This window comes from Mugil cephalus, chromosome 2 (assembly GCF_022458985.1).
Source record: "Mugil cephalus isolate CIBA_MC_2020 chromosome 2, CIBA_Mcephalus_1.1, whole genome shotgun sequence".
Lineage (NCBI taxonomy): Eukaryota > Metazoa > Chordata > Actinopteri > Mugiliformes > Mugilidae > Mugil > Mugil cephalus.
Window position 1 is genome coordinate 22077956 of NC_061771.1, and position 26301 is coordinate 22104256.

The 26301-nt window shown below is 41.7% G+C and overlaps 1 protein-coding gene across 2 annotated transcripts in view; it reads right to left on the reverse strand.

Annotated features, from left to right (window-relative positions):
- The window catches only part of LOC125004466 (protein ELFN1-like), a 129681-nt gene that overhangs the window by 58057 nt on the left and 45323 nt on the right, over nucleotides 1–26301 (reverse strand). For both annotated transcript variants that reach the window (XM_047579087.1, XM_047579086.1), the window contains exon 2: nucleotides 10847–10926. The gene's annotated coding sequence lies outside the window, so the exon portion shown is untranslated. The remainder of the gene's footprint in view (nucleotides 1–10846; nucleotides 10927–26301) is intronic.

The following is a 26301-nucleotide window of genomic DNA, read 5'->3' on the forward strand; positions in this document are numbered from 1 at the left end:
GAAAGGTTGAGCTGGTTATCAGTCAGGGCTGTTTGAAAAGACGGAGGCTTGATGACTTCACCTGATTTAATTTGCTTTAGATTTCCCCCTTGGTTCGACAATAATATTAATGACACTGTATTTCGGATAGCCTTATTATTCGCGCAGATTTTTATGTCTTGAGTCAGATATCCCGATGATACGATACCCCGATGTGACTTTGATGTTGTCACGAAGATATGAAATAAAGCAGTCGTGTCTTGGAAAATGTGCGACGTTTGCAGCGTCTGTTCATACTGTTCATAAATTGCTTTGTTTACTTAAACCGATATAGGGCGCTACATACATGATTTAAAGCCATACATTAGTAATAAGCCCAAGCTATCAAAATATGTGATCCTGTCTCATTACTGTGGTACAAAGAAAGACTGTAGAAAAGGTCTGCACTCAAATGACAAACTAAAGCACGTTGTAACAGAGCATTTCCTAGTCAGATCTGAGAATATGGTCATGGAATAGTAAGTCATAATTACGAGATACATCTTAGTTTTCTTTGGTAATTGCAGAGCACGTCCCTATCTTACGTTTCTATTCAGCTCTACAAAGGTTTGATGAATGGAAACCATTTAAATTTCCCCTTCAAATGACTTTAAAGATACGAAGTTCATACTATGTAACAAGCAGATTGAACCTCCCACTTGTGTGAAACGTAGTGGTGAAATATTTGATCAGGAGAGTTGCATGAAGTCAATTTATCAGACGTCTCCGAGCCAAGACGCGCAGTTCAGCGCAACCTCTTGGCCTTTAAGACTTCTTCCTTCTTTTGTGCGAGCGGCTTTGATTTGACATTTCAGAAGGGTATCCTCCTTCATCACCGCCGCTCGCCGCGTGGAGATCTACTGCCACTCCATCTCGCGGAGAAAAGGAAAAAAAATCTATGGAGGCCTCCAACTTTGAAGTCGTACGGAACGCGAATGATCAAAACACACGTGTGCTTGCTCATCAGCGAACCAGCAAACTGCGCCGCTGCAGATGCTCATTAAATTCAGAGATCGTAAAAGATGAGCTCGGAGACAGACAACCTCATGGCTCCTCTTCGGCTCGTGTTGACGCGGAGAAACGAGAAGGGAAGAAGACTTCAGGAGAGATGCGGGGAAGACGGCCTCATCACAGAGACAACTGATCAGCGGCGGTGAAGCGCGAGCTGTGATGAGGGAGTCGAAACTAAACTCAAACGTTGCTTCGTTTTGTTGGCTCGACACAAGCAGTCTAGAAGGCAGGGAGAGCTGCCAACTTCGCCACGCTCCGCTCAATCAATAAATCGGTCCATCAAACACCCGATCAGTAAATACATTTTTGCCACAAAAGCTCAAATGAATGGAATATAAACAACGGGGCTGCCTCTGCAGTCCGCAGCGCCCTGGTCATCAGATGATAGATTGAAGTCACAGAGTGTGTGGTGAGATGTTCTGCCCCGCTGTACCTTTGTGCTAATACTGATGACATCTTTCATAACTCATGTCATTTTTATTGAGCAGAGAAAGAGAGAGCCATGAAGAAGAAAAAAAACAAAAAAAAAAACATGGACGCGGGGGAGCAGGGACTGTGGAAAGAAGGCCATTTTAGTGACACTGAGGATGAAACGCTTTTCACTTCCCATTGTCCTAAATGTGAAACAGCCGGGGAGGTAGATTCTTAAAAAGAAAGCCGAGCGTATGCACCGCACACTTCACATCAGTGTAAACCTTATTACTCTAAAATAATAAGGATAATGTCAGCGCATTACATTACTAGCAAAGTGTGTTTACTCACTTAAGCTATTTATTATCATAGGTATTTGTTTAACATAACCATGATTATATACTGCTGCTTTATGTGGAGCACTTAATAAATAACGTGCAGCCTTAACAGCTCACCTGATTAAAGGAAGATGAAGGTTGTGGCCATGGATTGAAATAAAGATAAACTACAGATAAATTACCACTGTGATAAAGTGGTGAGAGTTTGGACCAATTTCCGGTGAGCACATTTCAGCAGCTTGAGAGCAAAACCGACTTCTGCCCACAAAGTTGGAAGGGAATCGCTCCTTTCTCAAGCTAATGAAATCAGATCGACAGGCTGTATGATAGACAGAAGATTAACAGCGGCACAGTCATCGTACTTAACAACAAAATGGCTCTAAATGGCTGTAGGACCAGCCAGTTGTGTTTTTTTCTCTATGTCAAATCCTAGGATTACAGTACATTGGTACATACACCAATGAGCCAAAACATTAAAACCACTGACAGGTGAAGTAGATGACATTATGACCATCTGATGGGAAATTTTTGTACGACATATACAGACACGCACACAAAAATGGTTTAGGAACAACTCCAAAAACAGCACAAGGTGTGCTGGAGCCATAAATAAGTAAATAATGAACCATCGTACGGCTCCTGCCCCTTCTCTTTGCCTTGATAATCAGGTGAGATACAGCCAGGTGTGTAGAGCCTTTGTGTCTGAAGGAGAGAGGTCGAACAGTTTGATGACCACAGGTCTTAGTATTTGGGTTTGCTTTGATGGTAGTAAAGTCAACCGCAGGGATTCATTGTTGTCTTCATCTTTATCTGATAAATAATCGATGGATAAAACCTGTGGCGGGTGCTTTATTTTTTTGAACCGTGGGTAACCTCCACCGAGCCTCCAGCGCTAGATCCAAAACTTGATGAGTTTGCCAGAACATCAACATTACTTCAGGTTGTAATGCAACATTCAGTTTTTCCAATATTCTTCTCCGTTTTTTTTTTGTTTGGTGGCGTATCTTAGAGAAAATGTCTTTCGTTCCATACTATGAATTTCCTGAATAATTGTTTTTCCATTCAAAGTTCTTTATTCAGCCATTTGTTTTTTTTTTGTTTTTTTTTAGCTCTTAGCTTTTTTTTTTTTTTTTAACTACCAGCCAGTAATACCTGCAATAAGTATCTCTCCCCTTCCTTGAGCCCACCTGGTAAATTTCCTAAATATATAACACCGAAAGTAAAGTTTATCTTTGTACCGATGATGGGTCTGCTTGCTGACATAACAGGACAATCCCAGAATATGTGGAAATGACCTGCAGCGTCATTCCCTCACAACCTCCTTGTTGCCTTGTTGTTTATTAATTGCTTAATTTTGGGGGGTAACAAAGAACCTTAAGCTGTTTTTCCAAGGAAATTCTCTCCATGGATGTGAACCAGAGGTTAGCAGATGCCCACACACATTCAAAGATTCCTCACAACCAGGCTGAGCGTCGCCCGCACGTGGCCTGACCTCTCCCGTGGCGTATATCTGTGTTTTTGCGCGAGCGTCTCTCTCCCCGTACCTCTCGTTCCCGTTTCACTTGACCACCTTCCCTCGCGCTCCGTCAGGAACACACACGTACGCACACCTCTGATTTCACGTCTCATCAACCCCCGTGACCCACATAGGCCCGGGAACTAATTCACGGCGGCCAGAAAGAGACGGAGAGGAAGCGAGGGAAAGTGAAAGGTGACGGGGGGAGGTGGGGGGCAGACCGAAGGGGGAGGACAGGAAGCCGACGCTAAATGAGAGAAAGCGAGAAAGTGAGGATGCTGAAGGAACGCAGGAAGGAGAAATGAAGCTGGATAATGTAGCCGGGTAAGTGATAGACTGAGCAGCGGGAGAGGGAGAGCGAGGTCAGATTGGAGTGATGGAGAGAAGGAGGGAGGGGGGGTATGTAGAGGGGTAGGAGGGAAATTTGGGTCGACGAAGTGCAGCTGCATCGGGAGGGAGCTGAGACGAGGAGGGTAAAAAAATAAATAAATAAAAAACGGGGGAAAGACGGGAGGCAGGAAATCAGTTGAGCAGACAGAATGTAGAGTATGTGTAGAGAGGATAAATGGGGGGGGTGAAGATGAGAGAGGTAGAAGAGAGGAGGATGAGGAGAGGGAGAGATGCGGATAGCAGTCATCAGTATTCCAGCCTTGTGCTCAGTTTCTAGCCAAGACAAATGAGAGCCAACATCAGGGAGGAAGTGGATCAGCTGAAAACACACCAACCTCTCCCTCTGTCACCCCGCTCCCCTCTCTCTATTTTTCTCCCCCCCTTCTTGCTCTCTCCAAAAAGAGAAAAGACCTTATAGCTGCAGTAGCTCACACCGCGGACACCTTCCCATGCGTCGCGCAAATACACACAACACCATAAATAAACTGTGGCGCCTCAGCGTTTCAGCCTTCTCCTTCGGGTTGTTCCAACCTCACGGGCGGAGACGAGGAGAACGTCGCTCCTCTCACCCTTAAAGGACCTTATTTAAAGAGCCATCCAGTCACATTTTTATTGACATTGATTATGTATGAGTTTCAGAGCCTGGTAAGCCTCCAGGGGAGATAAATTGTGCGCTGGAGTTTGTTAAATGTCGGCTAAACCCAGAGGAGTTGTTTAAAAGGCTGTTGGTGGCAAAGATTTCCGTTAATATATATATGTACACATATATATATATATAGTATGTGCGTTAAGTCTTTGTGAACTGTGGCGTATGTTGAGAGATTCCAGAGAAAGATGGTGCACATGAAGTGCAGGATAAAGGAAAAAGACCGATCAAGCTTATGTTTGGGGGTCTTAAGAACAAAAACACACCTCGTAAGAACTGAATCGAGTGATGTGACTGTTCACGACGATTTTCCCTTTCGTTTTGTTCTGCTTGGTCATCAGGGTTCTGATGTGAGCAGCTCTACCAAATAGTACAGTAATGACTTACCCAGTTCCAAACACACTTCGTCAGTGATTCGTTAACGCACTTTGCAACTTTGGAGGGCAAAGCTGAACAATCCTGAACGATCCTGTCAAAGTCTCTTAAAACAGAAAACTAATTCTTAAATTTGTCGGCCCTGAAGGAGCAAATGTTTGCAGACACTGGTGCTGGTGGGGCTGTATCATTTGGCCAAACAGTATTATTTAAAAACCCATTAGTTACACCGATCAGCCACAACATTAAAACCATTGACAGGTGGAGTAAATAACTTTTACCATCTTGTGACTATTCAACGTTCTGCTGGAAAACTTTTGAACCTGGCGTTCATGTGGATGTTACTTAGACATGTAGCACCCACCTAGACCAGACCAGACGCCCCCCAACCCATAGCAATTACACTCCTTTATGGCAAGACTCATTCCCAGCATGATGTATGCTTATTTTAATGTATTTTCTGAGGGACAGTTAAGACTGTATGTTGGTGAGCCTCGAGACAAGTGATTGGAGAAACATCTTTGGGGTCACCGTCTCAAATCCCTTCTACGTGTGTAGGTAAATTTTCAAACTGTCTAATAAGAAAAAAGGTTAGCTGGAGACAATTATCTTAGTTTGGCATAAAGATTGGTACCAGTGTGTAACAGAGAGCCTGGCTGTCTCCTTTAGTTTTATCTGTGCGTTGTTCTTTTTTCTTTTTTACACATCTTTAATGTGTGGTGAGGTGTCAGACCTTCTTCGGTTCACCTCAAGAGAGTGCAGTCACAGCCAGAGCCAGACTGATGTGATGAGTCTTACAAATTCGCCTCTTGATAATAACAACTTAAAACTGCATTAGCACGCGTTTCCCCCAGATATAGATTTGATGGCAGGTGAAATGACCAGCACAGAGACTCTCCTGGTGTGAACTAATACACGGTTTCTACAGAAATGATTTAATTTAGTTCAAACTCTGAATTTTCCCTCTCTAGTGTGGAGGACTTGAGATGTTTTCACAGCGATGCGGCGTCTCTAAATATACACTTGAACGCATGATTTGAGCCTTCATGAGCCCTGGTGATTGAAGGGTGTTAGAGGAAAAAACAAACTATGATCTTGATGACACCATATCTCAGCGTGAGACAGTCACATGCTCCGGGCGCTGCCACAGCCCTCAATCAGCTTTGAGTTATCCCTTCAGTGTAATCCCCCCCTCTCCCCACTCCTCCCCTCATGAAAAGCAAGTAGCAGCACACACACAGTAATGATTCCACCCTCTCTGCCTGCCCCCCCCCCCATTGGGTTTCCTGCTCTGATTACTGTTTGTTCATACAAAAACAACTGTGAGTAGCCTGTACAGTTCTGACGGGAACTGAGGGAGACGTGGATTTATCGTCTCTTTCTCTCTACAACACCCTCCTGTCCTGATAAAAAGAGAGAAGATCAAATGGTTATCAGAACAACTCGTCACAACAGACAGCTGTTTTTTTTTTTTTGCCCTGTTTCGCTCTCATTAAAAGAGCAGCCTGGTGATATTCTGCGTTTCTCTCGTCGTTAACAATTCCTGTGAAAACACCAGAAACCAATAATCAGTTGATCGTACAGTCGACAAGGCCTGGTGTGTGCAGCTCATTCCTCAGCATCATGAGGATGCTCGGAGATGAAGATGGACTCCAGATGAACTGGTCACATGACCCCCCCGCGTCATCTCAGAAAGAGTTTCCACTTTCATATCATATACGTCTGAAAAACCACCTCATGAGCACGATATTTCAGAGGTTTTTCAAAATATATGACCAGTTTTTTATTGTGATATTTAGGTTTTGGAATGGAAACGCAGCAAGTGACACACGCCCATGCACTGGATGTTTCTTCGTTACCTTCATTACTGTTATTTGTTACAGCCACATAAACTACCGTTTCCATAAGTGTTTTTGTGATGGATATTTGGTCTTGGTCTTTTTTTGCAACTGTGGACTTCCGATCGCAAGAGACCAGATGTGAACACACCTAGGATGCATTTAGGAGATCCGGTCTCTGACCACATTTAGAAGAAGTCTGTCCACATTCCTTTGATAGTGTGAACACACTGTGCGTCCTGGGTCACGTTAAAGACTGCCCACTCAACAGGGGTGCTCTGGCTGCAGTTGAGTTTTGCCTCATTCATTCAGAAAAAAAACACACAACTCATATAAATTATAAATGATGAAATGAAAAGGAAAACGCACTGTAAGAGATGCTCATTAGTAAAGAGAGCCTTTTGTAAAACTGTAGATGTAAACTAACTCAACTAATAAATAAGTCTGAACAAGAATAACACATCACATCCTTTAATGAGTACACTGTGTGTGATTCTGTCTTTAAATAACGTACCCATGTGCTTAATTACTGATGCGATCACCAAACACACACACACACACACACACACACACACACACACACACAAAACTGTGCTGGTCATGGTTCTGAACCAATAGTAACTGTCCACTAGACACAGTAGTTGTTATAATATTTACTGTGCCGCAAATGACGTCTGCATTTATTTGCATTAACAGCAGAAAACGGTGACAAAACGTGTAACTAAATATTGAATTGCACAGGACAGCAGAACTGCTTCTAAAATGTGAAGCCAAAGCGAGTACAGCGCCCCCTGGTGACTGGCTGCAGTACAGGTTATAAGCTCCACCCCCTCCATGTTAGAGGATGGAACTAAAACCAACTAACCAAACTAAAACACTAAAATACATGTCAAATACTTTTTTTTTTCCAAGGACGGTTTCAGTCGTTTTGGGTAGTTAATATAATATTGATGCATGTTCAAGTGTCATTTCTTTTTGGATAAATTTTGTTTTAGTTTGTCGCTAGTCACATGACCCGCTGGAAATGCGAAAAAAGTTTTTCCATTGCACTTTTGCGATAAACTTTCATATCGATGTCGTTTTAGGTAGTTAATATAATGTTGATAAATGTTCAAGTGTCAAAGTCTTGTTTTAGTTAGTCACTTCAAAGGAACTGGTCATATTACGCCCTGCATTAGTTAGTCATTTGACGCCACAGAAACAGGATGTGACATCATGACGAAAAACTAAGTATAATCCAACATTTCCTTGTAACTGGAGGAGGCAGAGAAGAGTGAATCAGTTTGACCAGTGCAAGGAAGTGATGACACGTTGTCCATGTTGATATACAGTCTATGGTCAGATGCTAATGCAAGATCTGAACGCCGCCATAGTCGTGACTTTCCATGACTTTCTTTACAATAAAAGAACTGAAATAAACGTCCTATAATAAATTCTAAATGGTGTGTTACCAGATTCACACCTTGACAGAAAACTGCTTGGTGTTTTACGCCGCTCTGCATCTCTACTAGCCTTGCAGTGGCGGTGCAAGTGTTTGTGTCTTGTCTCTAATTATCTTAGCAAGTCACACTTGAGGAGATGTTGTTGAAAAAGTCTAGTGGGCCAGTATCTCACCTGTAGCCTTTTTGTTTTTCATTCTAATCATATATAAACCTTTATTTTGTAGCTGTCATGTGTTTCCACTTTATATTTCGCACCTCGTAACAACTGGATAAATCAAAATACCACTTATCCCAAGAAATCAGCCAACGTGCCAGTGTGACAGTGTCAAGTTAAACGAATAAAGTGAAACAAAGCACCAGTTCCCTAAGACGCTCGCACTCGCACCAGATGTGTCTTATTCTGCCGCTTCTCAAAACACACTCTTCCCTCCTAACGACTGAGACTTGCTGCGTATAAAAACTACTGACCCCTTTTCAAAAATCCAACTACGCACAATATTTATGAGGAGTATCTAATGTTTTCATTGTGGGGAAAAACTCGAGGTAACGCAGGCAAGGAAGCCGCACTCAGAGCACATCTCCTCTCAGAGAGAAGCACGTTGTTAGTTCCTGTCTTTTCAAGAGGTTTGTAGGTAACAAGCCCCATATAAAATAACACCAGTCTTATTTTTAGCCATGCCCGCAGCATGGCTCTAGGGATGTCAGTGCCAGTGTGACGTTTGGTGGACTGGTCCACCACTTTGGTCCAGACTAAAACGACTACTGAAAGAATTGCTGGGGGATTTTGTACAGATTTTTTCTTTTGATTTTCTTTTTTCTTTTCTGTCTTTCTGGGGTAAGTCTTATTAGTAAATGGAAGAATTTCATACACATACACTTACCAATTCATTAAGTACTGTATAAAAATACAGAAATTATACACATGCAAATTATATATGAAAAGACTTATGAGACAGCAGGCTGATCGGCCATTACATTATGACCACCTTCCTAAACTCGTGTAGGTCACAGTTGTGACTCATGAATGGACACAGGTCTTCTGAGGGTGTCCTGTGGTGCCTGGAAACAGGATGTTGTTAGTGGGGGGGTCTTTGGGTCCTATGGGTTGAAGGGAGGGGTTTCTATGGATCATCCCACAGATACTTGATCAGTTTGGGATCTAGTGAATTTGGAGGCCAGGTCAACACCTTTGTTTTTTAGTTGTTCCTAAACCGTTTTTGTGTGTGTGTGTGTGTGTGTGTGTCAGGCTGCATCCTGCCGAGGATGGGGGTTCCACGGTCTAGGTGGGTGCTACATGTCTAAATAACATCCACATGAACGCCAGGTCCAAAGGTTTCCAATCTGACCATTGAATTATGACGAGATGATCATAGATGTCATTCACTTCTATTGTCAGTGGTCATAATGTTACGCCTGATTGGTATATAGACATTATGTACATTAATATAACCCTTACTTAAGATACAAACCACTATAAGACATGCACTGTAAGATATTCCACTGTATTAACTAAGCTAATTATTATTGATTTCGTCCTGGTGGATCAGATGTGTGATGCTTCAAGACAAACTGCTCTTTTCAACCAAAACCAAACTTGATAACAGTCACAAAGGGTGGATTTAAAGCGAGACCCAGTGAAGTGGGAAGTCAGTGTACAGTCCCCTCAGGGTGGACGGACAATTTCAGAATTGAGTCAGTGTTTGTGCCATTGTTGAATAAGACTGTACAGAAACACCTGTATGTCGGACTTGTCATTGTGAGCAGGGTAGCATACTGATGTGAGTATTTAGCTCAAGGCATCACTGAATACAAGTCCAGAGCTGACAAGTTTAAATACGTTCTCCCAGAAGTTCACCCTGAAGACGAGATGCCTTGCTCCGTCTCGCTCCCTGCTTCCATTTTGCAGGCTGACATAATCTTAAATTCCCAAAATAACATTTTTAATTAAGCAATGTGCCTACAGGAAATCGGCATGTATTTCTTCATATCAGCCTGTAAGCATTTATTTAAGCCGCTATATTTAGACATTAATTAAAGCATTGCAGTAGTGCGGAGAACAACAACTCCACGGTTATTACAGCCCCCTGCATTGTCCTCTTTCCCTCTTTCTTTCCTTCTTTCTCTCCTTCCAAAACAAACCGAACACACATATGCACGAACGCAGTGACGACTGCACGTGTTTGGATGGAGTAACGACGGGAATTGAGACCGAGGCAGCCAAACGTCTCTACTGTACCTCATTTGAAGCCGCGGAGATGAACAATCGAAACAGGAATTAAACGCGGGGAGGGAAAGCGGGGAACAGTGCAGCAGACAAAAAAAAAAGTAAATGTCGTTAAGTTGGATTTAAAGTGCTTTGAAAATGATAAGCAAGTAGGGCATCAAGAGAGAGGTGGGGGCGAGGGGGGGTGGTAGGAGGAGGAGAGGAGGAAAAACAGGATGGGGAATTGATAAATAGATCATTGTATGCACAGAGCTGCTCTGCCTCTTCGCTCCGTCTTTCCCACGTCTCCCTCCACCCCCTCCACCCCCCGCCCACTCCACCCCCGCCCCCTCGACACCCAGATAAACAGAATTTTTCAAACTCATCTGTTTATTGTAAATGAGCATAAATAAGGCCAGAACACAGAGGATTCACACAAACACGAGGAAACCACAGACGCGCGAACGCCGAACAGTTGTACCGCACGACGTCTTTTTCTGTTTCACGCATTGTTTGTCTTGTCTCCTCGTTGCCGAGCGCCCTCCGCAAACGAGCTTCTGTGTGCGTTTGCTCGGGGCTTTGACAGGACTCGCGGATAAACTCTTAACAACGCAACACAACACAACACACACACACACACACACAGAGATGTACTCACCAGGCCCACGCCAAGCTCCTCTGACATTCTGTTCCTCTAATGGAGTAGGCTGGCCGGCGTACAATTGGATGTGAAAGAACCTGCGAGACAGATACACACTCTTCACTGATTTAATAGACATGTGTAATAGAAACATTGTGGGTCTCCAATGGCTCCTCGCAGCATAGGACACATGGCGGTGTAGAATGCCAAAATGTACGATCAGTTTAAAAAAATCTCTCAGTGGCTTTTTCACATCTTTAGTTGTCCTTGAATTCTGTGCACCTCAGAAAACCCTCAGCGTGGAAATCTTTACCGGCCAGCTGTTTGTTCTGCGAGTTTGAAATTTATGCTGTGGCCGTTGTGGGTGCTGCATGATTCATGGGTTATGATCACAGGCTGATAAATAATGTAAGGAGCAATATATATATATATATATATATATATATATATATATATATATATATGGTTTTTACAAAGTGCAACAATAGGAAAAGTAAGAAAGAGCAAATTTCAAAAGAATAAAAAAAATGACCTCCACTGTGTGTGTTTGGTATTCAAGCTCGATGTCACAGAGTAATACAGTGGCTCTTAAACCGGGGCATCATGGGGGGTTGGGGGGGTACAGAGCCACTGCAGCGAGTGATGGATGACCTGGGGGCAAACAGGAGTGAAACTTAAGTTCTGTGTAGATGATTTATGTATAGAGGGAAAACAAACAAGAGCTTACGGCTGGCTTTAATCATTTATTTTAAAATAATTGAACTCCTTGGCTCTTGCTTTTCCGTGGCTGATAAAAGTTTGAGCAAAACCAAATAATGAATTTAGTGCATGCATAAAAGCAAACTTAGGCATATCAATCCCCACCGTTTCGGGGCTCGACCCCACCACTAGAGTCCAATTTAAAGATCTGCAAATGCATTTTGAATGGCGTCGGCCCATTGAGAGTCTACAATTTACACATTGTTAGAAATGCCTTTCAATCTCAACAAGCTGAACCCTTTTAGGAAAGCAATGCTGAAGCGTATGCATTATTTTAATTTGCCGCACACTACGCTGCAAACAAACAAACAAATGGCTCCCAAATTAATAGAATTGTTTTGATGAAAAAAGGCTGTGATTGTTACGGGTTTATTTTAACATTATGCTTAAATAATAGGACCAACGCAAGTAGTGAGGAACAGAAAATATGGATAATTGGGAAAAATCAGTGTGACCTCTACCCATATTTCACTTCAAACAATTGCATCGACTAAAGCACGTGACAAAATTAACATTACAGTATGATGACTGTGGTTTCAAAAAGACGCAAAGCCCACTGTAAAGCAGATGTTCTGTTGACCCATCCATCCAACCTGACCTCCTCCCCACACAGTCTTTGGTGTTTTATAACAGTATTTTAGTCAGTACAGTCAGTACATTTACATGCAAAAAAATTAGTTATCGCCTTAATCCGACTTTAACTGGACAACTTATATGCAGGAGTTCTCATTATCCGATTAAGACACCTGGATAATGCGATTTCTCTGGCATGTGTACGCCTTAATTGGACTTTTGAACTAGACAACAAAAACATCCAAGAAAGCTGGTCGCAGTAGAGGAAGGTAAACAGAACCAGTAGAAGAACCGTCTGAAGGATAGCGCCATCTTTTCTGCACCAGAAGTAGCGCACAAATTACATACGAGATTAAAAAGCGGAACTATTATCCATCTGGTTGTTGTTTGAAATGCCGGTCTGCCACATGAAAGACTCTAGTTCATTATATGACGGAATAGGTCAACCGGAAAGGGGGCCGTATTAACCTGCTGAAAAGACACATATCGCCACCTAGTGTGGAGGAGGAGGACATGTTCCCATCAGTTATTTGATTTTCTCTGTTGCATGTAAACTGGGACAAGGACCACATTCAGAATTTGGAGAATAGCTCGATTAAGCTTTGCATGTAAACGCACCAAGTGAATAACTCCTTTGCTGCAACCAGAATACCTATGACTGCCTAAGGCTTAATAAACATAAAGCGTTACTTGATTGGATGACTTCTGGCATTAAAGCCTAAGGAAAGTTAGAAAGCTTTAAAAATATATCAAACCAAATCGGCCCTCTCATTTAATCAAGGCTTGTAAAATATGAATTATCAAAGTCTGTAATATAATCAAGTTTAGCCTTTTACTCAGTGTGGCTGAGCATAATCATAACGCACTGTATTTACCACAACTCTTCAATAAACCATTAATTCTGCCTATAACGTGTATATTAGACTAATCATTTTCTGAGAATCCCTGATAAAAGAGTTGAACTCTGCCTCCGAACACCCTCCTGAAGCACTCATTGTGTAAATACAAGGCATTTAAACACCACCTGCTCTCGCCCTCATGTCCTCCTACAGTTTATTTGCAGCTGTGCAGCAGTACACTCCGTTCAGACCAGAGGGCTCCAGTAGTAAACAGTGACATTTTCAAGTCTATAATAAAAACACATCCTGTGAATATAAATCACTGTAATTATAAAAACTTTTTTTAATACTATACTGGGGGTTATACTTTGTGTTATAAAAATAGTGGAAAAACAAGAACTTTTCAAGTCGAAATTAGGAGCTGTAGTGTTAGCGATCCTCCACCAACCTCGTATTTTTTCAATTATTGTCCAACCTGCTCCACCAATTGAGCGACAGCTGGCCCACTGTTATATTAATTACAAACACCTGTAAAGTATTTAGGAGTTGATGAAGTGGCATTTACACTCGTCAGGAGGGAAGGAACTGTCCCTGAGAAAAAGCTCTTGGGTTGATTTGGGATTTTGGAACTTTTCATGTATTAACTGAAGCAGAATAAGTTTTGTTTTTGAAAAACGTTTATTTTTATAAAATCACAAATTCTATTGTATTTATTAATGTGCTTATCAGAAGGACCTTTCTAGATTAAACTACATAATACGATGTGTAGAAGTATACACCAATCAGCCACAACATTATGACCACTGACAGGGGAAGTAAATAACATTGACCATTTTGACAATTCAGTGTATAACAAAAGTCATGTGTACGTGTTGAGAGTGTGTGCTCGCAGTTTGGTTTCCTATCTCTGTATGCAAATAGGTGTGTGCCGTACCCGACGCGGGATTGGCGGGTGTTTCGCCCAATTTCCTGCTGATTGGATAATCATCCAGAGGGACTTATTTAAACCTCCAAGATGGCGACAGCCACAGCTGTTGATAGTTTCTTTTGGATGTGATTTCTGGTTTAAGGGCAGAAGGAGTGAACTGCCATTTTTGCTAACTCCTGTTCTGTGAGGTTGAGGCAGGTAAGAGTTTGTCTTTTGTTTCTTCCTCTATTAGGTTAGGCCTTGGTTGTTTTTCCGTTAGCGTCATTTGGTTTGTTATTTTGGCCTGAGTTCGCCCTGAAGTTGAATTGTGATTTATGTATTTCTCTGCCTTGTAAATGAACCCTCTTTGTTCGTTTTTGTCACACATTGTTCTTGAGGCTACATGGGACCTGGGGAAGATGGGGCCTTTTTTTGTGTGTTACATCCCAAACCCCTAGACTGAGTGTAACAGTGTGTATGTCTAACAAATGTACCGTACCTTTACCTTTGTATTTTCTTTAGATTCAGGGAGTAATATTACGCAACATGTACGATGCCATTTGACACGGTGCCATTGAAACCAAGTTTCCTTCACATACTCAACACTACGTACTTGCAAACTGTTATGTGATTATGTGAAGTCACAGCTTGGCAGGAAATTACTTACACATACGCCACAGGCCAAAAGTTTCTGTTCACAATGCTCTTCTTAAAAACCCGCATGAGTTCTACGTATTATGGGATGTATTTACTGCATGATCAGACTCTGTTGTTACCAGACCATTGCTGAATAAATGTCAGCAAAAGAAAAGAAGGGCTTAGTTTCAGGGTCGAGAAGATTTGCAAGAGCCACAACTTCAGTGGAAAAGTAAAAAACAAAAAAACAAATCACAGTTTACATTATTCACTTAAACTCTTTGGGGCTTTTGAGAGTCTGCATACAAATATCCCTTGTGGAACGAATGCCATGCTGCAAGAAAAACTCAAATACCTGATAATTATATATATTATATATATTGTTGCAAACTAAACCAATGAAACTATGATCTTTTATGTACAAATGTGATCTTTCTTCACACTTGTACTTTTGGCCTGTAGTGTAGAAAGCATGCAAATGCTAAGAAAGCACGCTTGTGCTGCCAGACGCTCCGAAGGCATACAATGACACATTGACCTCGAAGATTCTCTTAAACTCCTTTGTTACATAATCGTAAGCGGCAGGGGTGCTCATATCGGCGCGTTGGCAAACACGGCCTTTGTTTTTAACCCTGTTTCTACACACGCTTTGATCAGGATGACTGAGAATCTTTGCAGACGTTTATGTGGCTCATAATAGATCCTCGTGTGTTTTCTTGCGCGATTATCGCTGCTAGTGTGCAAAGAAAATAGAGCAGAAGGAGAAACTACCGGTACAGTTAGCGAGCCGGTTGCAGAGATCTGTGTTTGTCCTGTCTGACCAGCTGGATTGGTTAACGCTGGCGCAGGAATGAGGCAGACAGAAGTTCTTTGCCGGAGAAGAAAACAGTAGGAGAGCAGCACAGAGAATAATTGGCAGTAACAGCCTCTACCACATTGTAGCCCATGTGGCATGCGCTCACCCGTGTTTATATAACAGTATTGTTATATTCTGCTTTTTATAATATTTCCACACGTTTGTAATTTTACAGTTTAAAAGAAAAAAATGGCAGCGTTAGAGAAAAGATCTCAGCATCAGTCGTCTTTGCCTTTTTTTCTAAGAGCACTCCAGTGACAGAATTAACGGAGAGCTTAAACGCATCTCTGCTGGGAGGCTTGTAAGGTCTGCTAAGCCGGTCTCCCCCTCGCTGTTGTTCCGCTGCTTATTAAAAGGCCAGTTTCAATTTAAGACTCCACCTGTTTCTCTTTGATCAATTCGGTCTGAACTTATAAACACGGAACAAGGATCTCACTTATCCTGAACAGGCAGGGAAGGCTGTACCCACTCCGCAAGGTGTTCATAGACTTGCTTTTGCCATCTCATGCTGATCTCTGCTCACGTCTCTCCCGGATCTGTCGGCTCGCATTATCTTGCTAATATTTCAGAGTTTGTTTCCCTCGCATAACACAGCAGGGATTCATTTAGTAGGCTCTGCCCTGAAAGCACAAGGAAACTACGATGCAAAAACTCCCCCCCAAAACAATCCCAATCAATATAGGATCTCTGATATTAGCGGTATAGATTTTTTTATTTCTCCTAGCTGGAGTGAAATTGTAAAATATATGTAGTCACTGGAGCCGCACTGAGTGAGATTTTACTGTTAAATAAAATGGCCTTATATATTGTACTTGCAGGAGTTTCAGTCAGTATTAGCTTTGCATACTGGGAAGCTGAGATGAGCGCTGAGCATAACGAGCGTAACATTATGACCACCTTCCTAATATTGTGTAGGTCAAAGCAGTTGTGACTCACCAGTGAATGGACATGCGCCTTCTGAGGACGTCCTGTGGTGTCTGGGTGGGTGGGGGGGCTTTGAGTCCTATGGGTTGAGGGAAGGGGCCTCTGTGGATCATCGCCCAGATACTTGATCAGTTTGGTCAGATCTAGTGTATTCTGTGTTCATGTTTTTCAGGCATGTAACATTCACAGTTACCCAACAGAACTTTGCATTTTCACAAGACGGTCAGTGTCATTTACTTCTCCTGTTAGTGGTTTTAATGTTGTGGCTGATCGGAGCACATCCACATTTTCAGAAAACATTTTTAAAGCTGGAGAGTAGCTTATTCCGTTAGAAACAAGCCTCTTTTATGCCACGCAGATCCGTTCCTGCAGCTGTTTGGCTAGTGGCTGGTAATTGTTGATAACAGCTTAGCATGATGCATCTTTAAAGGTCTAGTGGAAGGAAGTGGAAGCAGATAACACACGTGAACAGAAAAAATGAAGGACATACAAACTATCAGCTCGGTTGGAAACATTACTGAATGAGCCTCTATTGCAAAACAAACACACACACACACACAAAAAACAACAGCCACCTGTGTGGTTGACAGTGATAATAAAGACCATTCAAAGCATTTAGAAAACCAGAAGTGGCAATTTCACACCACATTTGACGCTTTAAAGAGTTTCACTCTCCACCAGGTTGAAATACAAGCCTTATGGAGAGAAGACACCTTGACATGTCGCAGTAGGAAAAGTCCTCTTATTGTTTACGCTGGCTCCCTGTCACACTGTCATGACTTACTGGGGCGCTTGAACAGAACGGAGCCATTGTTAATGTCTTGAATCACTCCCGTTCTTTTCCTGCTGCGACAAATCAAAATATCCCTTGAGTGTTTTTCACTGTTTCTCGCAACCTTCAACTTTTCAAATCCCCCGGCAACCTCTTTTTCGAAGAAAGATTATGAAAAAGCTTTCTCTTAAGCCTCATGACTGTAATCTGACACTAGAGTTGGTTTGTCAGCATCACCTTCCTGACAAAACGCAGTGAAGCCTCTCGTAGCCTGAACCAGGAGTCATGCAGTATCTCCAAAAGATATGAGTGGGTACAGTTGTACCCAGTTCTGGCATATGTGCTACAGTCCAATAAATACATCACTTCCATTTTTTTTTAGTTGTTTCTCTGTTGTAACATTAAAATGGACATTATTATTGATAGTAAATGTTTAAATTACTAAAGCATGGTCTACGAGCAGAATAATGATATCTGGAAACATCCAGTTTAGCTTAGGGGCTGGGACTTCTGATATTTTTTTAAAGCTGGCTGTTATGTGATGAAAATATGAAAAGACACAGTAGAAAGTAATGATTTCATCAACTATGAAATAGTTTTTTTCTCAAACTGAATGCTGAGAACAGACAGTTCATGTGCTACATACTGTATGCTGCAGATGTGCATAGCCTGTATAAAGAAAGGCTGCAACTCAGCACTGTTAACAGCATTTGAAGTATTCTCCGTGTACAGCTGCTAAACTTCTAACACTGGTGTCCCCAGACTATGGCCCCCGGGCCAGACCCAGCCCACCAAACTAATATGAGTGGCTCACTTAATGATCCCAGACAATCCCTCCAAACTTTTAAAAAGAAATTAATTTTCTTATCACATATACATATTTAAAGGTTGGCATTCTAATTACACTTTAATATATACAATAATAGTATATCATTATATATATATATATATATATATATATATTAGCTGGGATAGGCTCCAGCAACGCCAGTGACCCTTTTGAGGGTAAGCAATAGTAGAAGATGAGATGAGATTATATATATTATTATAAAAAGCAACAAAGAGCAACAAGCTGCTGTTGGTGTTCAACGAATTTAACATTTGTTGACACTATGAGGACCTGCCACGGAGGGCAGTATGCTAGCCTGGCCAATACAATTTCCTGGTATAGACTGACAGAAAGCAAGTTGATGTGGCCCACACTGAAAAAAGTTTGGGGACCCCTGGTCTAATAACTTTGGCAATGAAATACACCAGCAAATTGTTGATTTGCAGTCTTCACGACACAAATACAACTTTGGGGAAAGGTCAGTGAGGAAGATCTGTCCCCTCCCCTCACAATCTGTTCCTCTCTGGTGAATGTCAGCTATATTTCCTACGCTGCCAAAATCAGTCTTTCCTCAATGCACTGCTGCCCACCTTCTCTGAGACAATTATTCCTTCGTCCCAGTAGTTTAAATTAACTGTCATTCTGTTACTCCGTCTGCAAGCTGTCTATTAAGCCACTTTCCTCCACACCTCCATGGTCATCCCAAAAACTCCTCAGAAGTATGTCTCATAAGCTATGGAGAGGTCGTATAAAGCAGAGTTTAGACTCCTGGGGGCGTCCTATCCCCATCTACCTTTAACATTTCAGATTCTTTTTAGAGCCTAACTACCAAACAGTTACCTTGAATGTTTTTTCCTTTTTTTTCTCCAATGAATGTTCATTCTACACCCACTTTCATCTCTTCCTCAGTGAGGAAAATGCCAGAAAAGCATTTTAAGGTCAACCTGAGACTGAGCAGTAACACAAAAACATGATGAATGATGAATGCAGGCAAAGAAGTGGCTGAAACATACAGTATGTTGGGAATATACTGTAGTGGTGGTGGCCTTGACAGTGTCTAACTGGCTAATTCTAATGAGCAAACAGGGAAAGGGTGAGCAGAAGAGAGGCAGACAACTTAGGACGGACACACCCTTGATTATGTAACTATGTGCCTTAATTTAAACAGATGGGTTGTATACAAATGTATGTGCAGCAGTCATGAATGGGGAAATTAGCTGTAGAGAACGAAACCGTTATTCTGTACTGGGCTGTTTTAACACAGGTTGTCAGTAGATGTGTAATTAGCTGGGTTTACATGGAGCCAAATATTTCGGTTTAGAAGCCCAAACCAAATAAAAATGCTCAATATAAACACCTCAATCGGAATAAACAGACCCAAACAGTATGGCGTAGAATATTCCTTTTCCCAAACCGATTGAAAGTCATGTAAACAGTGAATCGGAATGAGGTCATGCTCCGTTCTGTCTGAGCATGCTCACTGTTGACGTAAGTATGCTGCGACGTTCGAATGACGTTTCCTCAAGAGATCTGCGGCTCCTCAGAGAGAAAAAATAGAAATATCAAACTGTTAAGAGAGGTCCATAGAATAGTGGATATGACCTCACAAACTTTCCAAATCAAGCTGTTGCATTTAGGGGTGGGAAAACATATCGATATGGGAACGCCGTCAAAATTCAAAGCTGCACCTTGGCTTTTAAATGGAAGAAGGAACTAATAATCTGGACAAAGAGCGCACAGTTTACAAACTGTGTTTCGCTCTTGTTAGATATTCAGGGAACAAAACCAACTTGCGAACTCATCTAACGAGACCCCAATGAGGTATTAGCGTAGTAGCGGACGCAGCTGCCGAAACCTGTTGATCTGAAGCAAACTACACTAGACTAGTTACGCAGTATGTGTACATAGGTATTTCATTTTCACATCTGTTCAGTGGAGTGTTCAAACAGTGACATATATTTTCATTCAAGGAAAGAACTGTACATTGAACTGTGTTTTGACATTTAAGTAGCGAGAAACCACTTTTTCTGTAAAAATGCAATAAATTGGAAATAGATCATTTGAATTAATATTGTTTTTTGACTCAATGTGTCCACTGTCATCTGATGCACATATGCAACTTGTATTTTAAGCTGCATTAAAAGTTTCTCAGTGAGCTATGTAGAATATTGCAATATATCGCAATATCATAATATCGCGATAATGCACCGTATCGTGATATGTATCGTGAATTGCTTGCTAATACCCACCCCTAGTCACTTCAATACTAAAAGTGTAAAAACAATAGCAACTACTATGCTGATTAGTCACTAGTATGAAAACTCCAGTCAGGTGATGTTTGCAGTAATCAGTAGTCTGTAAAACGGCCGATTAAAAGCAGTGGCACATGTAAACATCAGATAGCAATAGATCACCTCACATGTAAACAGCTGACCTGAAACCTTCAATCGTGATGAGAAGGAAAGTCTCCATGTAAACCCGGCTAGCGTGACTGTAAAGAGCTCTGTGTACTAATAGGATGAAAGGCACCATGTAAATCCAAGTTCATTTGGCTCAAGACACCTTAAGTTCAGTTCAGCTGCTGGATGCTACAAATGCCATGGCAACTGCTGAGTACAGTAGTACAACACCGCTCTGTTTACCTTGTACAAAAGTGCCCACAGCAAGTTTGGAGCACAGCAGGGTTCTCAGGGGAGAGATGATGGAAGAAGACGGTGAGTTAAGAGAGATCAGGATGAAGTATGGTCGTGTTCTGTGCAGGCCTTTTGAGTACGATTATGAGTGTAAAGAGGGTTTTAATTTAAGCTCCAGGCTAAAGAATCGCACTATATGTGGATTTTAAGGAGCCCACATAATGTGCTAATGACTCCGAATTCAGATAATTTTTCATCGCAACGTACAAGTTCCACCAAAGCTTAACTCGGCAAACGTCTCGTCGTCTAAAATCGCAAACAGGATTGATGTGGTTTCTTGTCGTGAGCACTTAAGTGAGCAACTTGCATTTTTTATTTATTTATTTTCGCGCTCTCAAGTTAACGCAGACTGACGGCCAGAGGGGGTTTATAGTGAAGAGTCTGAGCGCTGGATGATTCATGTGAAGATGTTAAACTGGGCTGAATTCATTAAAAGTCTAAAAATAGGACGGGGGTGTCGGGTCATGTGACCAGTTATACCTCTTAATGAGTGCAATCGGAAAAAAATCTGATCATTACTTAGAGACATGTTGTCTCATGTTGCCAATTATATTTTACTGAGACAGGACAGTTTGTGTCATGTTGCTGGCTCCCAGCGTTTCCTATCGGCTTCAAGAGCAACATCCATGAAGAAGTGGAAATCAAAGTCAAGGCAAATTTATTTATTTATTTATTTATTTGTGACACTTGCAATGCATTCAGATATGCAAACTCCTCATTAACTAGGATCAAGAAGGTGCATATAAAATTAATCTCACCACTCTCAGGTAATAATTGATTTCTGAGTCAATATATGATTTGAGCTCCTTCTTTGTCTTTAATTTAAAAATAAAGTGAGTTTGTTTATATTTAATAGATTTCCTTCTGAATACGCTTGAATAGTATTGCAGTATTTTTCTTTGCTTTGAGATAGTGGGAGTTAATTTATTTAATAATAAAGGAACAGTAGGTTTTATTTCATCATCACACTGTACATGTTGTCATGTGTCGCTATGCAGCAGATACAATTTGAAACATTTTTATCTATTAGTATTACAAACATGATTAAGGTTTGTTGAGCTTTCCTACTTACACTGATCAGCCACAACATTAAAACCACTTTCTTTGGAAGTAAATAACATTGACCGTCTTGTGACAACTCAGTGTTTTGCTGGGAAACTTTTGGACCTGGCATTCGTGTGGATGTTACTTAGACAATGTGTCAAGGTTCTGTGTCTGTCTTTTATTTTGGGCTCATGTTTTGAAGTTTCCTGTTTTCATTTTGTCGAGTTTCCTAGTTTCCTGCCTGTCTTGTCTCCTTGTCCTCCTTTGTCATGTCTGTCTGTGTCATGTGTTTTGTTTTATTTTCGTAAGTTCTGGATTTCCTGTCTTGTGCCTCCTTGTCCCTTGATTGTTTATTGGTCTCACCTGTGTTGATTGTCCTCATGCGTCCCACCTGTGTCTTGTCAGCCCTGAACCCTCCTTTGTATATATAGCCCTGCCTTTCCCTTTGTTTCTTGTCGCATCGTTTAATGTCTCTTTCATGTTGCGATGTTCCTTGTTTTCCATGCCTCGTTCCTAGATTCCATGCCATGTCGCTGATTTTTGTATTTTTTTTTCTGCCCTGTGCAGCGCTTTTTCTTAATTATTAAATACTTTTTTTGTTTGAACTTCCTGCCTCATCATTAGTCCTGCATCTGGGTTCTCACCTCAACTCTACCCTTACCTGACACAATGTTTAACCACCTCAGTTTAGAAACTTCTCCGACATGAAAAACAGAACAAGGTGTTGACCTACCCAGAAATAGGACGGTGGTCATAATGTTATGCCTGATCTGTGAACTTTAATCCAAACTATGCCGTGTGCACCTTCGATTAAGCTGGAAAAGGAAGCCTAGTCACTTTCCGCTCCATGTGAGTATGCTGCAGTCAGCAGCTTCCACAATCTGCAGAGCCACCAGTGGTTAAATCGGGAAAAATAACAGTAATACATTACACTGGAAATTACCTGTTTGTGCAACAGCAGCCACAGAAAGTAACGGCCCTGTACCAAGGTGAGAGATAAGCGCTGCCAAGCCCTTTAGCTCACGACCACTGCCAAATCTGTGTGTGTGAAAGGCAAAAATCACAAAACACAAAACCCTAAAGCACAGCGACGTTGCCTTACGATCAATAGATGATCTCTGGAGGATCGGTCTGGGCGTCCGAGCAGTGTAGTTATGAGTAGATCTCTGAACGCATTTGAGAAAAATGTCCTGAATATCTGACTGTAAATTTAATAAAACTGCATTCTGACCTCTAGGCTGCAGTGATCAGTGAACTTTATGCACACGGTCTCTGAGCATAAGAGTCGTGAAAAATATAAATTAGTGATAAAACTTTAAAACTGATCAGCTACTGAATTATGAAAAAGATTCCCTTAAGAGTGTGTGTGTGTGTTTGCGTGTGTGTGTGTGGTCATGCATCACTACCAGCAGAGGTGAGGAGATTTATGTCGGGATATTTAGGTCGTTGACTTCTTAAACTCACACATTCTTCCACATACATATATATTTAATACACACACACGGCTACTACCGCTGCACCTTTATTGGCTCAATTTCAAACCGCTCAATAATTCAGTGACTCATCTTATAAATATGCATGCTCAATTTGTGAAAGACAGAGTGTGTCTGCATTTGTGTGTGTGTGTGTGTGTGTGTGTGTGTGTGTGTGTGTGTTTGGAGAGCGAGAACCATCTGGCTGTAAGCACCTTCTTCTGAACAATATGCCAAATGAGAAAGCAGGGGCTGCTATTATAGTGGCACACGCACGCATACGCAGTGTGCGAAGCGTGTGTGTGTGTGTTTGTGTGTATAAATGGCTACAGTTAAAGAGCTGAGTCAGGTTTGTGTTCTCGCCCTGCTTAGTATGACACAAGCGCTGGTCAAAAGGTCGAGGCCTGGCAGTGCGTGCGTATGGGTTTGCGTAAATGAGAGTCACGCAGACAGGGATCAGTTTAGATCATCGAGGGGAAATTTGACAGCAGATAAATGAACCCGATCGGCTTAATAGGACTTCTACGTATGGATGAACATCCATTACAGTGAAGTCATTGCCGGCCGAGCTGTGCTGTCTGAGGTATTTAGCAGCAGGTAAATGGCAGAAAAAAACTTAAAGGTTTCTTCAGATGAACAAAAAATAATAAGTGTGTAGTCAGAGGAGGGATTACAGTCTAAAAAGATACCCTTTCTGGTATAGATATAACGGCTTCTGACAACTCCATCACTTTTCCCCCTGTAATTGTTTAGTTTTTCCTATTTGTTTTCTGCATTTTTGAATATGATCATGTAAAAACACTGTATTATATAGTTTATATTTATAGTCACGGGAGAACAAATGCTATTTATTCCATTAAATCACTGGGTTTCGTCAACTGTTATTAAACTGTTCTCATTTAAATCGTAATTTTTTAAGTATTGATCTCTCTTAAATGTGTCTTAAATATGCTTAGGTCTTTATTAACATCCATGATTTGTTAATGTATAAGAAGGAATTTTTCCTTTTTTAGTTAAAATGTTGGCAACACCTTCGTCTGCCTTTCTATGGAATTGTTGATACACACCAATCACACACAACATCATGACCACCTTCCCAATATTGTGTAGCTCTCCCTTGTGCCTCCAAAACAGTTGTGACTCATCAGAGAGTGGACACGGGTCTTCTGAGGGTGTCCCGTGGTCTCTGCCAACACGATGTTGTTAATGGGGGCCTTTGGGCCTCTGTGGTTCATCCCACTTAATGAGTTTGGGATCTAGGGAATTTGGAGGCCAGGTCAACACCTCGTGCTGTTTTTCATGTTTTTAGTTGTTCATAAACCGTGTGTGTGTGTGTCTGTGTCAGGCTGCATCCTGCTGCCATCAGGGAGTGTGGTACATGTCAAAGTAACATCCACATAAATAGGTCCAAACTTTTCCCAGCAGAACATTGTATTGTCACAAGAAGGTCAATGTTTCTCCTGTGAGTGGTTTTAATGTTATGGCTGATAGGTGTAATTTGGAGATTTGTTGCTCAGTAATGAGAATTAACATTATGCACCGGAAACTACGCCAGTTTCTGGATTTCTACCACTTACAAATAACCTGTACAGCACTACAACACACAACACCAGCACCGGCAGAACTATCTAGTGTGAGATTAACAACCTCCGGTGTCTGAATATGTTTTTTATGTGCCTCCTTCCCACCGTGCAGGGGAGCATTTCCTGCAATGATGATAATTCACCATCATTAACATGTCCCATAATAATGTTAAAGGCTGTAGCAGGCAAGCGGAGTCAACAATAATCCTCTAACATGCTGCAGCGCTCGAGTGGTTTTACAAACCAGGTAAAATTTTATGAGTTGTTTCATGACAACACACTGACAACAAGGTACTGAGCATGTGCCATCGCATATAAAAAAGCCTGCAGGTGCAGGCGCAGCGTGCAGCTGCACGGGAAAAATAAATAATAATAAAAAAGACTCTTTGCACAGAGCTGTGCTCGCCTCTTTGACTACGTCAACATCAACATTCAAATCACACACGCAAGCAAACGCGCACAAAGTACATTTCACACTTACACGTAGGAAGACGGATGCACCTACAAGGACACCAGTGTCAATCAATTATTAGTCTCATCCTCCGCAGCCTGTCACTGTCACTGCAGCTATCTGCGCTTCACACACTGCACAGTGTGCGACTGTGTGTGTGTGTGTGTGAGTGCTGACACAGGTTATTAACGGTCTATTCTGAACACCTGCACCTTGTGCGCTCTGAGCGTCTTTCTCCTTCACACACACACACAAATTTCCCCTGCTTTGTGATTGACAGGCCGTATTTTTGTCATCCAGAAAGGCTGAGACACTCGGGTGTAAAAGGATGTTCTCTCCCTCTCTCTTTCTTCCACCGTCTCTTATCCCCCGCTGCTCCTCATTTTATCCGTCTCCGTCCGCCTCTCTCGGCCTCGTGTGTGTACTTACTGTGTGAGTGTGTGAACGCTTGCCCGGTGAAGCTCCCAGCCTTTCATTGAAACGTTATTTAGCCAGCCAATTAGACGCAGGGAACAGCAGGTGAGCCCCGAGCTCCATCCAATCAATGACCTTAATCTTCCCTAATCAACCAATTAAGATTCTATTATCAGCACGAAATCACACACACACACGCCACCACATCGCAGAAATGAAGCATTATCTTATATCTTTGCAGAGATCGGGTAGCAAATTCACAAATTTGAAATTCAATATTGTGCTCAATCATCAGTCAAGGCAAACAGTTGTGGACACCAAAGAACAGCAAAATTGACTAGAAACATGAAAATGAGTAAGACCAGGGTAAATAAACAGCATCCCTGTTAAAGTCCAATGTTTGACTGACCTCAGCCTCATTTCTTTTTGGCTTTCATACTTATGAGAGATGGAAAACGACTGAAAGTGTCTTTTCACTCGGCCACTACCACTAACGAGTGGTTTCCTTTTTTTTTTTTTTTTCTGGTGGGGATCATTAGAGAGTTAATCTGGTTCAATATCCCGCATATCGCTCCATACGCTCACTCTTTCTGTCCCTTCTCCACTTTCCATCCATTCACTACAAAATAAAAGTCAAAGAAATGCCATAAATGCTTTAAATAATTGCATATATCTCTCTCCGAGAGTCCTTCAGAGCCTTATTTGCAATTTAAATTTCTCT